This window comes from Eumetopias jubatus, unplaced genomic scaffold, assembly GCF_037043125.1.
Source record: "Eumetopias jubatus isolate StellerSeaLion01/CBP00866 unplaced genomic scaffold, mEumJub1_p1.0 scaffold_13, whole genome shotgun sequence".
NCBI lineage: Eukaryota > Metazoa > Chordata > Mammalia > Carnivora > Otariidae > Eumetopias > Eumetopias jubatus.
In genome coordinates this window covers 37,231,316-37,244,426 of record NW_028274819.1, presented here as the reverse complement: position 1 = coordinate 37,244,426, position 13,111 = coordinate 37,231,316, and the positions used below count along the sequence as shown (strand labels likewise).

The 13,111-nt window shown below is 37.9% G+C and overlaps 1 protein-coding gene across 2 annotated transcripts in view; it reads left to right on the top strand.

Annotated features, from left to right (window-relative positions):
• SLC17A6 (solute carrier family 17 member 6) overlaps positions 1-13,111 on the top strand; it is a 39,928-nt gene that overhangs the window by 9,161 nt on the left and 17,656 nt on the right. The gene's annotated exons all lie outside the window — the stretch shown is intronic.

Below are 13,111 nucleotides of genomic sequence, written 5' to 3'. Positions count from 1 at the left end.
CCTAACTTCAGAAAAAAAATGAAAGAATAAATAATATCTTAAGGCCATCCAGTATTACTTATGTTTAAATTGGTCTTAAGTATTAGTAATGCAAAAGGATTATTTCTATCGTGATAAAAACGCATCTTTCCACCTGTCAGATTTCTAGCTTTAAAATTATTTCCCTATACACATTATTCCAGCTAAAATTATTGTTCACTGGTAATGCCTTAAGTCTCATTTGAAAGACTGTTTTAGGAAAGCTTTTTAGCCAAGGGTATAGAGAGTGCTAGTAGTTCAGTGCATTCAGTCTTTGAATTCTAGTCAGGCATTATAAAAACACTTAGAGAAATCCATTTAAGTTTGAGGTTAGACTTCTCTGTTAAAAGTTACAGTTTATTTCCCTCTACTCCTTTATTTAAAAAGGTTTTAATTCTTGGTGCAACATTTTGTCTTTTCAGGTATTTCTTGGGTTTCTAACTTGACTTTTGCTAAAGAAAAAAAAAGTTCTTTATTTGAATAAGAGATTGAGGATCCTATGTGTCTGTAACATGCAGTGAACATCAGCCAACAGAAAGAATCCATATTAGAGAGGGATAAGGCTCATCTAATCCAATCTTCTCACTTAAGAGAGCAGGAAAGGAAATAGAGAATCAGGGAGGTGGTGATTTGCCCACCAGATTGGGACTAAAACTCAGGTGTCCAGCAACGCATGACCTCAGGCTATCTCTACACTGAAATTTAGCATCTCTGCCTCAAGCTGAGCCATCTGCTCTGTCAAGGAGTGCCTACAATCTATCAAGCCCCAAATACAGGATAGAAATCCAAGAATTAGAAAAAGAAGCCTTTAGCTGGCCCAAGGGATTCTTACATTTTGGTGGCAGGAGAAACATACTGTATTTGTGTGTGTGTGTGTGTGTGTGTGTATGTGTGTGTGTGTGTGGACTCCCAAGTGATTTGTCTACAGCATGAATGATTCTGTTGTTTTCTCTGCAAGAGACAAAAACCCAAACTTGATAATGACTTAAACAAATAGTGTGATTTTCTATAAGAGAAAATATGGCATTTAGAACTTTTTCTCCCTAATCAGCCCTTTGGTAGTATGCGCTCCTGCAATATTTCAGAGGTTTGAGCATCACTGGGCAAGGTGGCGGGGGTAGGGGGGTAATTTAGACCTTTTGTCTGCAAAAAGGAAGATATTCTTCCTCAGGATTTTGATGGATACAACTCAATTCATACCACTGTTATGAAAGAGAGAATAGTTTATACTTAAAAAAAATCAACAAATTCAAATGCATGGATTTTAAAACTGTTAACTCATGTGAATTTGCATTTATAAAAATGAAATTTGGTATACTTTAGGTAAATATTCTGGCTTGCCTGATTCTGAAAAATTCTCTTGTGAGAGGGATTTTCAGAAAGAGAGGAATGAAGATACTTTGAACATAACATCTTCATATTTTAAGCCCAGGAAGGGACAATTTTACCGGTTTTATTCTCTTTCCTTCACAGAAATAAAACAATGAAGATGTGCTTTATTTACTGGAATAAGCATTGGAAATTAATTCTTTTTTTAAATTTTATTTTATTATGTTATGTCAATTGCCGTTCATTACATCATTACTTTTTGATGTAGTGTTCCATGATTCATTGTTTGCGTATAACACCCAGGGCTCCATTCAATACGTGCCCTCCTTAATACCCATCACCAGGCTAACCCATCCCCCCACCCCCTCCCCTCTAGAACCCTCAGTTTGTTTGCACATATACAAATATTATCTATCTATCATCTATCATCTATCACTCATTTTTTTCCTCTCTACTTACCTATCCATTGCAACATCTATTGAAAGCAGGGGTTCTGTAATCCTTCCTGTGAGAAACATTTGCAAATTCCTTTTGTGTGAGAAAATAATTCAGACTATGAACATAAAGCTGCAGCAAGAGACCACCATCCTGCTGTGGTAGAAATGGTTTATCATGATCTGGTCCTTTAGGACCAGAGGTGACTCTCTATTTCACTCATCTAGCAGCCTATCAAACATCTCGCTGCCTTTCCATTGTGGGCTCTAGAGGGACAAAGTGGAAGAGACCTTCCTTTTTTCTGACAAAAGAAAATACCTTTCCACAAGACGAATAAATGGAGTGAGAGAGGGAGGGGTCCCTAAGGGCTTGCACGTGGTTTGCTGACAAGAGCTTCTCTTTCCTTTGATTCTCCTCTCCTCTCATCCTTTACTAGCTCTGACTTCCCCTGTGGCTGCCACATCCAACGATAGTAGTGCCGAGGCAGCCTCAGGAGGAGAGGGCCGTCATTTTGAGGGAAGAGAGAGTCAGGTGGGCAGCTGGTGGAATGATTGTCCCGCTGCCATATGCCACTGCTGGGGCTGTCTAATTTCTCTGTCATGAGTGATGAAGTCATTTTTACAACTTAATGATGTACCAAGGGACCCAGAGGGCTGGCTTGTGCTTGTGTGTTCCTTTTTAAATATGGGAATGGGGCATCAGATGTGACGAAGGGAGGCGCCAGAGCCCTGATTTGATTAGATTAAATAGATTAAACAGCCTGAATCAGTCTATCCTACGCACCCTCTGGGACAGGATTAGTGCCACACCTGGGGTGAGGAACACTAGTTCCCTGTTAAGAGACAAGCCACTGTCCAAATGAAAATGGATTGATCGATTTGGGGAAAATGGATATCATCTATAGAAGTGGCAAGGCACCAGTGTTCCTGTCACCTCTACCAGGCAAATCCGTTTGGGTTGGGCTTGGTAGCTGAGGGTATTGTGGCTGTGGGTCAGAGGGAAATAACATGACTGAGAATTTCACAGCTAACTCACCCTGGAGCACACCGAATCTTAATCATCAGGCAGGGTGTGATGCAGGTTTTCAGCAATTGCATTTGCTTTTCCAAACATTTCTGTATCAGGGACACTATATGCTTCTCAATTTTGGGATCTGTTTAGTAATGTAGAGCCTCCTACCACACACACATACAAATGCACACACACCCGTGTCCTTAAAGTTATTCTGTGTAAGAGGATATAATCATTTCACACTGGAAGACAAAGAAGAGAGAGAGAGAGAGAGAGAGAGAGAGAGAGTGTGTGTGTGTGTGTGTGTGTGTGTGTGTGTGTGTGTGTGTAACAAGCAGAGGTAAAACAAGTAGAAATTAGGTTTTAACTTGAAAATAAACAAATTGAATTCATTTTAATATGTCATTTGCTGCAGGGGAAATCATGAGGAAAAAAACAATTCTAAGTAGCTTTCAAGTGGTTTGTCATTTTGAAAGCAATCTTTCTTATTAGTAAATGGCCCTTATTTTATTTCACAGAGATTATGATGTTCTTTGAGAAATGGAGAGCACCCATCAGTTTCTAATCCTGTTCTTAAGGCATTTGAGATGTTAAGATTTTTCACATTTAGTTTGCATGTTTCTTTGCCTTTTTTTTTCTTGGCCCAATTACTGACACCCGTCTCTTACTTATAGTCACAAACATGGGTTTTTCAGGTAGAACTTTAGCTGCCAATTATATAAGGAGAAGGACTGTAGGCGAAATGAAATATCATGCTAGTTGAGATGCAACTTCCAGTGTGGAACTTCAAGTTTGGCAAAATTTATTTAATTAATAACTACATGGCTTAATTGTTCAGTGAAACAAATGGTTTAGTTTAGTTCATTGCTGAAAAATTTTGTGTAATTTGTTAGTATTTTCACTGGTGGTTTATTTTTATACGTAGTACTGAATTTATTGCCTGATATTACATATGCTGCCTGGTATTATAGAGAACTTAGATTTACAAAGTAAACAAATATGTTAAAAATAGACAAATATTTATTTGGGGAAATTGTTTAGAGAAAATGTGTTTTTTTTAAATGTAAAGTATAATATTTCTTTATTTACCTATACATTATTCACCTTTACTTAGAATAAGTTGTGGATCAGACCATAAGTGAGCTTCTTAACTGACATAGATTATAAAGCAAACAAAAAACCCAAAACAAAACCCAGACTATAAATCAGAAGTCAGCTTAATTTTACAAACATGTAGTTGGTTACTTATATTGAATAGGGTCTTAAATTTCTATTCTATAATCAGCATTCATTAACACATTCTCAAATAAACTACATTATTATTTGATAGGTCTCTAAACTTAGCCTTTAGCCTATTGAGAAACATAGAAAATGTACCGCAGAAAATCCACAATGAAATTTCAAAAGACAAAAAAATAAAAAAGAAATTGTAAAAATGAAACTTAACAGCAGCATAGATGTTCTTCTTAAGCCCTACTGAAGTCAAGCAGTAACAAGATTGCTTAATTTATGTGATGGAGTAAACTACAGCATCCCCCTTCCCTGTAGTTAAAAAGAGTTTAGAAATCGAGCTTTTAGATTAAAACAGGGAAAAACAAAGCCAGCTCTACTGAATGGAAAGAGAAGTGCTACTCTAACCAGGCACCATGGAGAGGGATGAGTGAGTATCAGGAAAGCTTTTCAATCAAAGAGAAGTAGATCATTCAGGGATAGCATTTCTACCTCTCCCTAAATAGTACATTTGTATTGGGTTGGAAAGAGAGAGAGGATATGAGTTATAAATTGTTTTTATAATTGCCTTAGTTCCCCATTTCAGGAGGCAGATGAAATTAGAATTGAATACAATACTAAATATATGTATCACTAAACTTTTTATGTATAGCGATCATCTTTCTTCCTCGTAGAGACTATAAGGCAGACATTCTTAACACTTGTTTTACTGATGACAGAACTGAACACAAAATAATACTTATTTCCCCCACAATCACTGGCTGATAAGGGGAAGAGCTGGGGTATCAACCCCAGGATGTCTGATTTCAAAGGACATGCTTCTTTACTAAAAACATTTCTCCTATTAAGTAACTTTACTGTGTGCTCTTTAAAACATTGATTTTACAGTCTCTTAGAAAAGTTCGCTGTATTACTTAGTGCTAGGCTAAGCTCATAGGAAAGAACATGGCTGTGGAATAATTTAAGACATTTTTTGCCTGATTTTGGTTTTTAGACAAGCCTTCTAATCAGGATAAACTTGGAAACCTATTATGGTGGGGATTGCTTTCCTAGCAGCAGTGCTCTGAAATGCAATTATGTGTCAATGTTGGAACCAGTGCTAGAGATTATGGAAAAAGAATAGTAAATGTTTCTTGGTGTATAATCTATTTTCTTCTACTGAGATATCAAAAATATATTCAATGCTTATGTTTGCTTGTTTGTTTGTTTGTTTTTGTTGACATCGGGCCAAACAAAACTAATGACTCTCAAGCATAATACAATATACACAATGGGGACATTAAAAATTGATAAATGGTGGGATTCTTTAAGAAGACAATATGTCATCTCTGAAGCATTACCACCTAATTTAATTTTGAAAGCAGAGCTTTAGAGACAGTGGTTTCAAAGGCTGATGAGGATGCTGTGATAAACAGAGAATGTAATGGCAGTTGGTTTCAGGAGATTCTACAGTGTTGTTGGGAAGACAAGGGTGAGGCCAGACTGGGCCACGTACTTGAACTCAGCAACTATCTCAAGTGAGGATTTATCCACAGGAATACTCTAAATTCTAGTCCGTAGCTGCCATCCTACAGTTATTTTATGAGAGTAACTCAGCTTCCTAGGATTATTAGGATACCCAGAACAGCAGTTCATCCCCACTAAAAGTGCAAGAACAAAGAAATGGTCAATTGATTGAAAAGGATATCGGAATAATAAAGGTTCAAAGAAGAAAGATCTGTTATCACCCATATATACCTCAGAAAGGGAAGTTATCATTGACCTCTATTTAAAGTCTTTATACAAAAGTAACTGGGTGGTCATTTTTAAAAAATGTTTTATTTATTTATCTGACAGAGAGAGAGCACAAGCAGGGAGAGCAGGAGAGGGAGAAGCAGACTCCCTGCTGAGCAGGGACTCCCCACTGAGCAGGGACCCCTCCCCCCCCCCCCCGACATGGGGCTCGATCCCAGGACTCTGGGATCATGACCTAAGCTGAAGGCAGACGCTTAACCAACTGAGCCACCCAGGTGTCCCTGGGTGGTCATTTCTTAAGAGCATATCATGTACAAAGCATTCTGCTAGCATCGTGGGGTTTGAAGAAGTGAAATAAAGACCTGGACTGTGTTCCCCACAAATAATGCAGGGGGGTAGGGGAACATGTGATCTCTTGAGTTAAGTCTTACAAAAGCAATCTACAGTTGTTTGAGGGATACCTGAGAGAAAAGATTATCTGAAAAAAGAGGGGTGTGTGTGTGTGTGTGTGTGTGTGTGTGTGTGTGTGTGTGTATCTGTGTGTGGTGGGTAGGTATTAGGGATAAAGGTGGAAGTATGCTAAGTACCAAGACACATATAATTCATTTGGACAATGCCATACATTTTTAAAAAATGTTTTGTTTCCTGCCAGATATTTTAGATGGCCTATTGAGGTACAGATTGAGAGCCTGATGCAGTTCAATCCATTCTGTATGCCTTCAGAATGGGAGATAGAATTTTTATTCTATGTCTTTGTGCACTTTAAGCTGATAGAATTTCTTTTTTTTTTTTAAGATTTTTATTTATTTATTTGAGAGAGCGAGCAAGAGAGAACACAAATTGGGGGGAAGGGCAGAGAGAGAGGGACAAGCAGACTCCTCACTGAGCAGGGATGCAGGGCTGGATCCCAGGATCCTGGGATTGTGACCTGAGCCAAAGGCAGATGCTTAACTGACTGAGCCACCCAGGCATCCCTAAGCTGATAGAATTTCAAGATGACATGGAACAACTCTGAATCCGTTGTTACAGAAACAATACCATTTCACCAGGGCAAAAGCATGCTGGGGAAAAAAAAGGGCAAAGAATAAGAATTCTCTGAAAACTCTAATGAATGTTGGGAAATTCCTGTATAATGATAGCTGATATTTATAAACCATTTACTATGAACCAGGCACTGTCCCCTTTCATAACTGATTCCTTTAATCTTCATGATAGTTCTTTGAAGTATGAAAACTGATTATTTCCATTTTACAAATGGAAAAAAGTAAGGCTTAGAGAATTTAAATAATAACAACTTGCCCAACATTATACTTAGAAAGAAATTAGAGTTGGAATTTGAATTCACATACCATAACCACAGTTTTTATTCTTAATATTATGTTATGCGGTTTATATGTCCCCAGGAGAAATATGGCAGTTGTTCAGTCAATTTGGCCGGTTAAGGCAGTCGAAATTAGGCCAGAGAACTTCGTTTTGGGTCTTGATCCAACCATCTAATTACAATTTGTGCTTGTAAAGGATATTGCCCCTTTTACCGAGTGTTTCCATTCCATTCTTGCCCCTGCCCTCTATAAATAAAGGTAAACCCCCTTTTCCAGCTAGGTCTACTTCTGTCCATTTTAGGCTTGTCCCCAGTCCTGCCCCGATCTGTCCTTTTTGTGATGTCTTGGGGGAATATCTAGCATAGTACTCCTAAACCAACGATTCTCAAGTCAGGAAAAGTAACATCAGCATCATCTGGAAACTCGTTAGAAATGCAAATTCTCAGGCTCCACACAAACCTCCCGATCCAGAAGCTCCGGTACCCAGGATTCTGTGTTTGAACAAGCCCCCGAAGATGATGATCGTGAATGATGAAATCTGAGAATCACTGTGCTGAACTATTTTATATTCTGGAACTTGTATTCCATACTTAGTTCTATTTCTTCCATTTCTCTTTTGAAAGCTAGACTTTGCTCATAAAAAGATAAAACCCTCCCTAAATAAGCTTCTCAGTTTAACTACTTTGAAACCTAGAACAGGAGTAGAATCCTTTTTTTTTACTCCTCACTGCTGCTATCATCCATTATTCAACAAGTTTTTGTCTTCCAAAATTGTTGCCATTTTATCTGCTGCTGATGTCACTATGTGAGTACTAGTTCTGTTGTTATTACAGTAGAGTAGGACTTAGCAGGTGAGTATCTAGGATCAATAACCAGACTGAGTCAATACAAACCATAATTTTCCACTTAGTATCTATGTGACTGTAGCAAGCTATTTAAACTCACTTGCACTTAATTATTCTATCTATGAAATAAGAACAGCATTAGCAACATGCTGATATTATTGTTAGCTTAAAATGAGAATCTAGAACAGTGACTGACATACACTAACAATTCAATAACCATTGGCGATTTATTATTATTTCTACTTGACTGACTCACATTTATGGATTTATTTTTATGTGCCAGACACCTTTTAAGTGCATCATTTTTAGCCTCACGGCAATCCTATGACATGTAATAGATGACTATCATTGTTGTACAGATCCTAACACCTTTTAAATGCTTAGGATATGCCAGGCATTCTTCTAGATGCCTTACTTATAAAAACACATAGGTTCTGTTAATATCCTCATTTTGTAGACAAGGAATGAAGCATAGTTAAATAAACTGCTCAAGATCACTCAAGTAATAGATGATAGAAATGAACTTTGAAGTCAGGCAGCCAACCTTAGAATCCATGCTCTTGACCATTACATGGCTCTGCCCTTTTTATAGACAAGGAATCAGAAGCCTAGATATGTTAAGTAATTTTCCAGTCATGCAGTTATTAAGGGATGAAGCTAGGGTCTTAATAAAAATTTCTGTACCATATTTAGGTCACTTTCTCCCCCTCTACCACCATTGGTGACTTTGGCGCCTTGCTCCTCTGCAAGTCAGCATCTTGCCTAAATTTACATGGATCCTGATCACTTTCTGTCTCCCTGGCCTCATAGATCCCTCTGTCCTTAATTCTAGTAAGCTTCGTGTTTACTTCACCTTAAGGGCTTAATCATTGTTTACCGGCTACAATCACTCTAAGTTGCATCGTCTCCAGGATGCCATGGACTTACAAGACTTTGCTCTTCCCCTCTTTGTTCAGTCTGTATTTCCTCACACCCTCCTTACGCCATTCTTGTTCATAATTTCACTCTTGATGGTCTTACTTCTGTTACTCAGGGTCCTGGGTACCACCATGTCCAGCCATTTTAAATACTGACCTAGTTTCTGATACAGAATGAAATCTCTTCCATTTTTTGAACCTTTGCCAATCCATTTCCTCTTTTTGGAATTTCTTCCTTCTTTTTGTTTGTTTGTTTTTTAACATTCATCTTCCAAGACCCAACGTGGAAGTTTCCCTATGAAGGGCTCACTTCTTGGTCACCCCAGCTGGAATGGATCTTTCCCTCTTTTGCTTTTCATTTGTACTCTTATTATGACCTTTGGTTTAAGTTGTCTCTTGCTACTTGTCTCTCCCTTCCTTTCTCCTACTATATCCTGGGCCATCTTTAACTTTTCCCCTGAGCGCCTAATAGCATCATATCGGTGAAAGAGCACAGATTTTCATGTCAGAGAGCCTGGATTCCAGTCTCCACTTTACTGCTTGCTTTTGTCTTACACAATCATTGTCTCTAGTTTCCTATTTGTAAAATGAGATGAATGTGTGGCTCAGAGAGTAGTTGTGAGGACTAAATGAATTAATGTAGGTGGAGCATGTATAGTAAGCACTCGGTAGGTTTTAGCAACCTTTTCCTTCTCAGCACTGTACCCTATTCTAAATATAGGCTCACAAAGAATTGGAGTGTGAATGCATAAATGAATGTTGAATGAAGTGGCTGCTTTAATTCTGGCTGTGTGTAGCACAGCAAGAGAAAGTGTGAAGGCTTCCCATACTGGGCAAGAATTTTGATAATCAGAATTTTAATTACCTGGGTATTGAGTTGGATAACAATGATAGGAAATTTTAAAAAGAAGATGAGGTTCTGAAAAGTCTGATAGATTTTATTCATTCTTTTTTTAAGGTTTTATTTATTTGACAGAGGAAGAGATAGTGAGAGCAGGAACACAAGCAGGGGGAGTAAGAGAGGGAGAAGCAGGCTTCCCGCAGAGCAGGGAGCCCAATGTGGGACTCGATCCCAGGACCCTGAGCCGAAGGCAGACGCTTAACGACTGAGCCACCCAGGCGCCCCTGATAGATTTCATTCTTAAATAGAAAAAAAAATCAATGCATTTTTATGATCCAATAGCAACTAATAATGAAAAAGGGATAGTTAAAAGAATTTAGGAACTTAAAAGTAGGAATCATTTAGATATGTCACAAGATTATATAATTAGAAACACTATCCAGGGCAAGAGTAGAAAATAAACTTTGAAAGTGGTCTATTGATGTTTTCTTTCAGGAATAGTAGGGTGAGTTCAAGTAGCTTTGTGAAGATTATTATTTAAATTTACAGTTAGAATCCTGAAACACATTACTAACTACATGTGTGCATAATCAGATGAAAACCCTAGTAGTAAAACCCACTGGCTTTGGAATCAGACAGACTAGATTTGAACCAGGGTTCTTCTACTTGGAACTGATGAACAACTTGTGCAAGTGATTTCACTTATCACAGTCTCAGTTTCTTCATCTATGAAATGGGTGTATAAATAATATCCATCTCACTGGGTTGTGAAGTAGTTGTGGGTTTTATGGCATGTGAGGTGTTAGCATGGTGTCTAGCAAGTTGAAGAAGAACTTAGTAGATTTAGGACTAACTCTAATGGGCGCTCAACAAACAGTTCATAATTGATTCAGTTCTACTGGTGGGTGATTTTGTCCCCCAAAGGACATTTTGCAATTTTTGTAGACATTTTTGGCTGTTACAACTTGGGGGCAAACACTACTGGCTTCTAATGTGGAAAGGTCGCTAGACACACAATGCCCAGGACAGCATCCCTCAACAAAGAATTATCCATCCTGAAACATCAATGGAGTGGAGGTTGAGAAACGTTGAGCTACAGAATGGGTAAAATTCATCTCTCTTTGGCATATATAGAGACGCAGTATCTTAAAACCCTTCAGAGAAAGTGATGGTTGAAAGTTATATTCATAGAAAATAAACTTTATGCATCATACTTGCAAGAAATTATTGGAAAGGAAGGCACACATGTTAGATAAACCTAGATATAAACCTTATGGTGTTTTGTTTTGTTTTTGTTTTTGTTTTTTTGCAAATCTTAGCATGCAAATTTATCACCTGGTTTCTTATTAAAACACAGTTCTTCGGGCTTCACTACCAGCACAGTCTGATTTGGAAACTCTGGTGTGGAAAATCTACATTTTTAATAAGCACTCCAGGGAATTCTGATGCAGCTGGTTCATGGACAACAGTTTGAAGGGATTCGGGCAGATGCATAAGTCATCTAAACACTTTGAAAAATCCTATAGCATTATGTAGCTCTGGTTCTCATTATCCTTAAAGCCTGAAGCAGGGTCAGTCTCTTTTATTATCGAGGATCATAAGCAACATGGGATACATCTACAGAAAATACAGTCAGCATGAGTTTGGCAGTACCCAGACAGGCTACCCATATGACCAAAACTCCAGTGTCATTTGCCCTTCCTGCTTTCATCCTCTCTGTTACAACAGGTAAAACACTCACACTCCCAGAACAGTAGAAACATGTTTATCTCACCGGCCTTTGGGAACTTGCACCATTCACCACTAGGTCCAGGAAACATGCCCCATACAATTTCTCCTATTTCCTCTCAGCCTTAAAGGAAACCTCCAAAATGTCCTGGGGTTTGCATACAAGAACATTTGGATTGCATTTTTAAGAGAGGTGAAAATTCTTTCAACGTAAAAGTAATGATCAACAAAAATACATCTTAAATCAATTTTTATAACCATTTTGGGTTCTTATTTTATAAAGACAGGTTATGGGATTTTGCCTTTCTTTTCTGAAAAAATAAATCCATATTTGGCAAAAGTTTAATGTCACGGGGTGTGTGGCATTTTAATGGGAGTAATCATTTTTAGAAATAGAAAGTTTCTATTTTGTGATAGACATTTAGGAAATAAGTTATTCTTTGACTCAAACCTAAAGATACCTATTCAGCAAACAGCACAGAGGAGGAATAGAACAGGATATTTGCCTCCTGAGTGACGACCCCAGTGGTGAGAAGCCACTGAGGACAGGCGGGTTTTAGATTACATCAAGTAAACGAAAGTATTTGACCTGGTCTATTATTCATAGAAAAACAGCTGATCCACTTCGGCCCTTCGTAAAGTCATTTCTCAAATTTCAGTAGCTGATTAATAATGATCAAGGCCCCTTTCAGAAACACCAGTCTTTAACTCTTACAGTTAAATGGGCCCCATGGAAGAATCAGAGCCTCTATGAAGCAACAATCTTCCCTGAATTCAAGGCTCAAAGTCTGACGGGAGAAAACTTGCACAAGACACACAGCTTAGCTCATTAGAGATAGTGTGTCCCCAAACTTCTCTGCAAGACGATATTTTTAAAGTTCCCCAGTTAAGGGAATATTTTTCTTACTTAGTATGAACATTATGGAAGATTTTTTAAGAACAAAGTGGAATTTTTACTTGCAGATGGAGGAGGGGGTTAGCACCATATTTTCAGCAATTCTTTTCTGAATCATTGTATGTGTGCAGCTAGAGGTGTGCCTCAGGCAGTCCCCCCCACTCACATACACAAAAAAGAAAGAAAAAATATATATAAATATATATATTATATATATATATTATATAAATATATATAAAGTAATAATTATTTTCATTATAAATACTTGTGCTGTGGATCTAGTCATGAGATTTCTTGGGGCATTTAAAATATAATTCCATTCATAAAATTTTTATGTATGTGCAGCTTCTAGGGAAGTTGCAAATAGTCATATAATGTGAGACATAATTCCATTCAGGAATTTGTTTTTCTTTTGGCAACTTTTCAGTGAGTATCTGCTATGTGTCAGGCACTGTGCTGTATTAGGGATATAACAGTGGACCACAAAAATACACTCTTGCCCCAAAGCAGCTTACACTGTAGACTGAGATATAAACCCAAACCATAGACAATGATTAGGTAAATATTTGCAATTGTCTTTTTTTTGTTGTTGTTTTAAGATTTTATTTATTTATTTGTCACATAAACCAGGGGGAGTGGCAGGCAGAGGGAGAAGCAGTCTCCCCACTGAGCAAGAAGTCTAATGCGGGACTCAATCCAGGACCCTGGGATCATGACCTGAGCCGAAGGCAGATAATTAACCGACTGAGCCACCCAGGCATCCCAATATTTGCAATTTGTAATTAGATCTATGAAGAGACTAAATA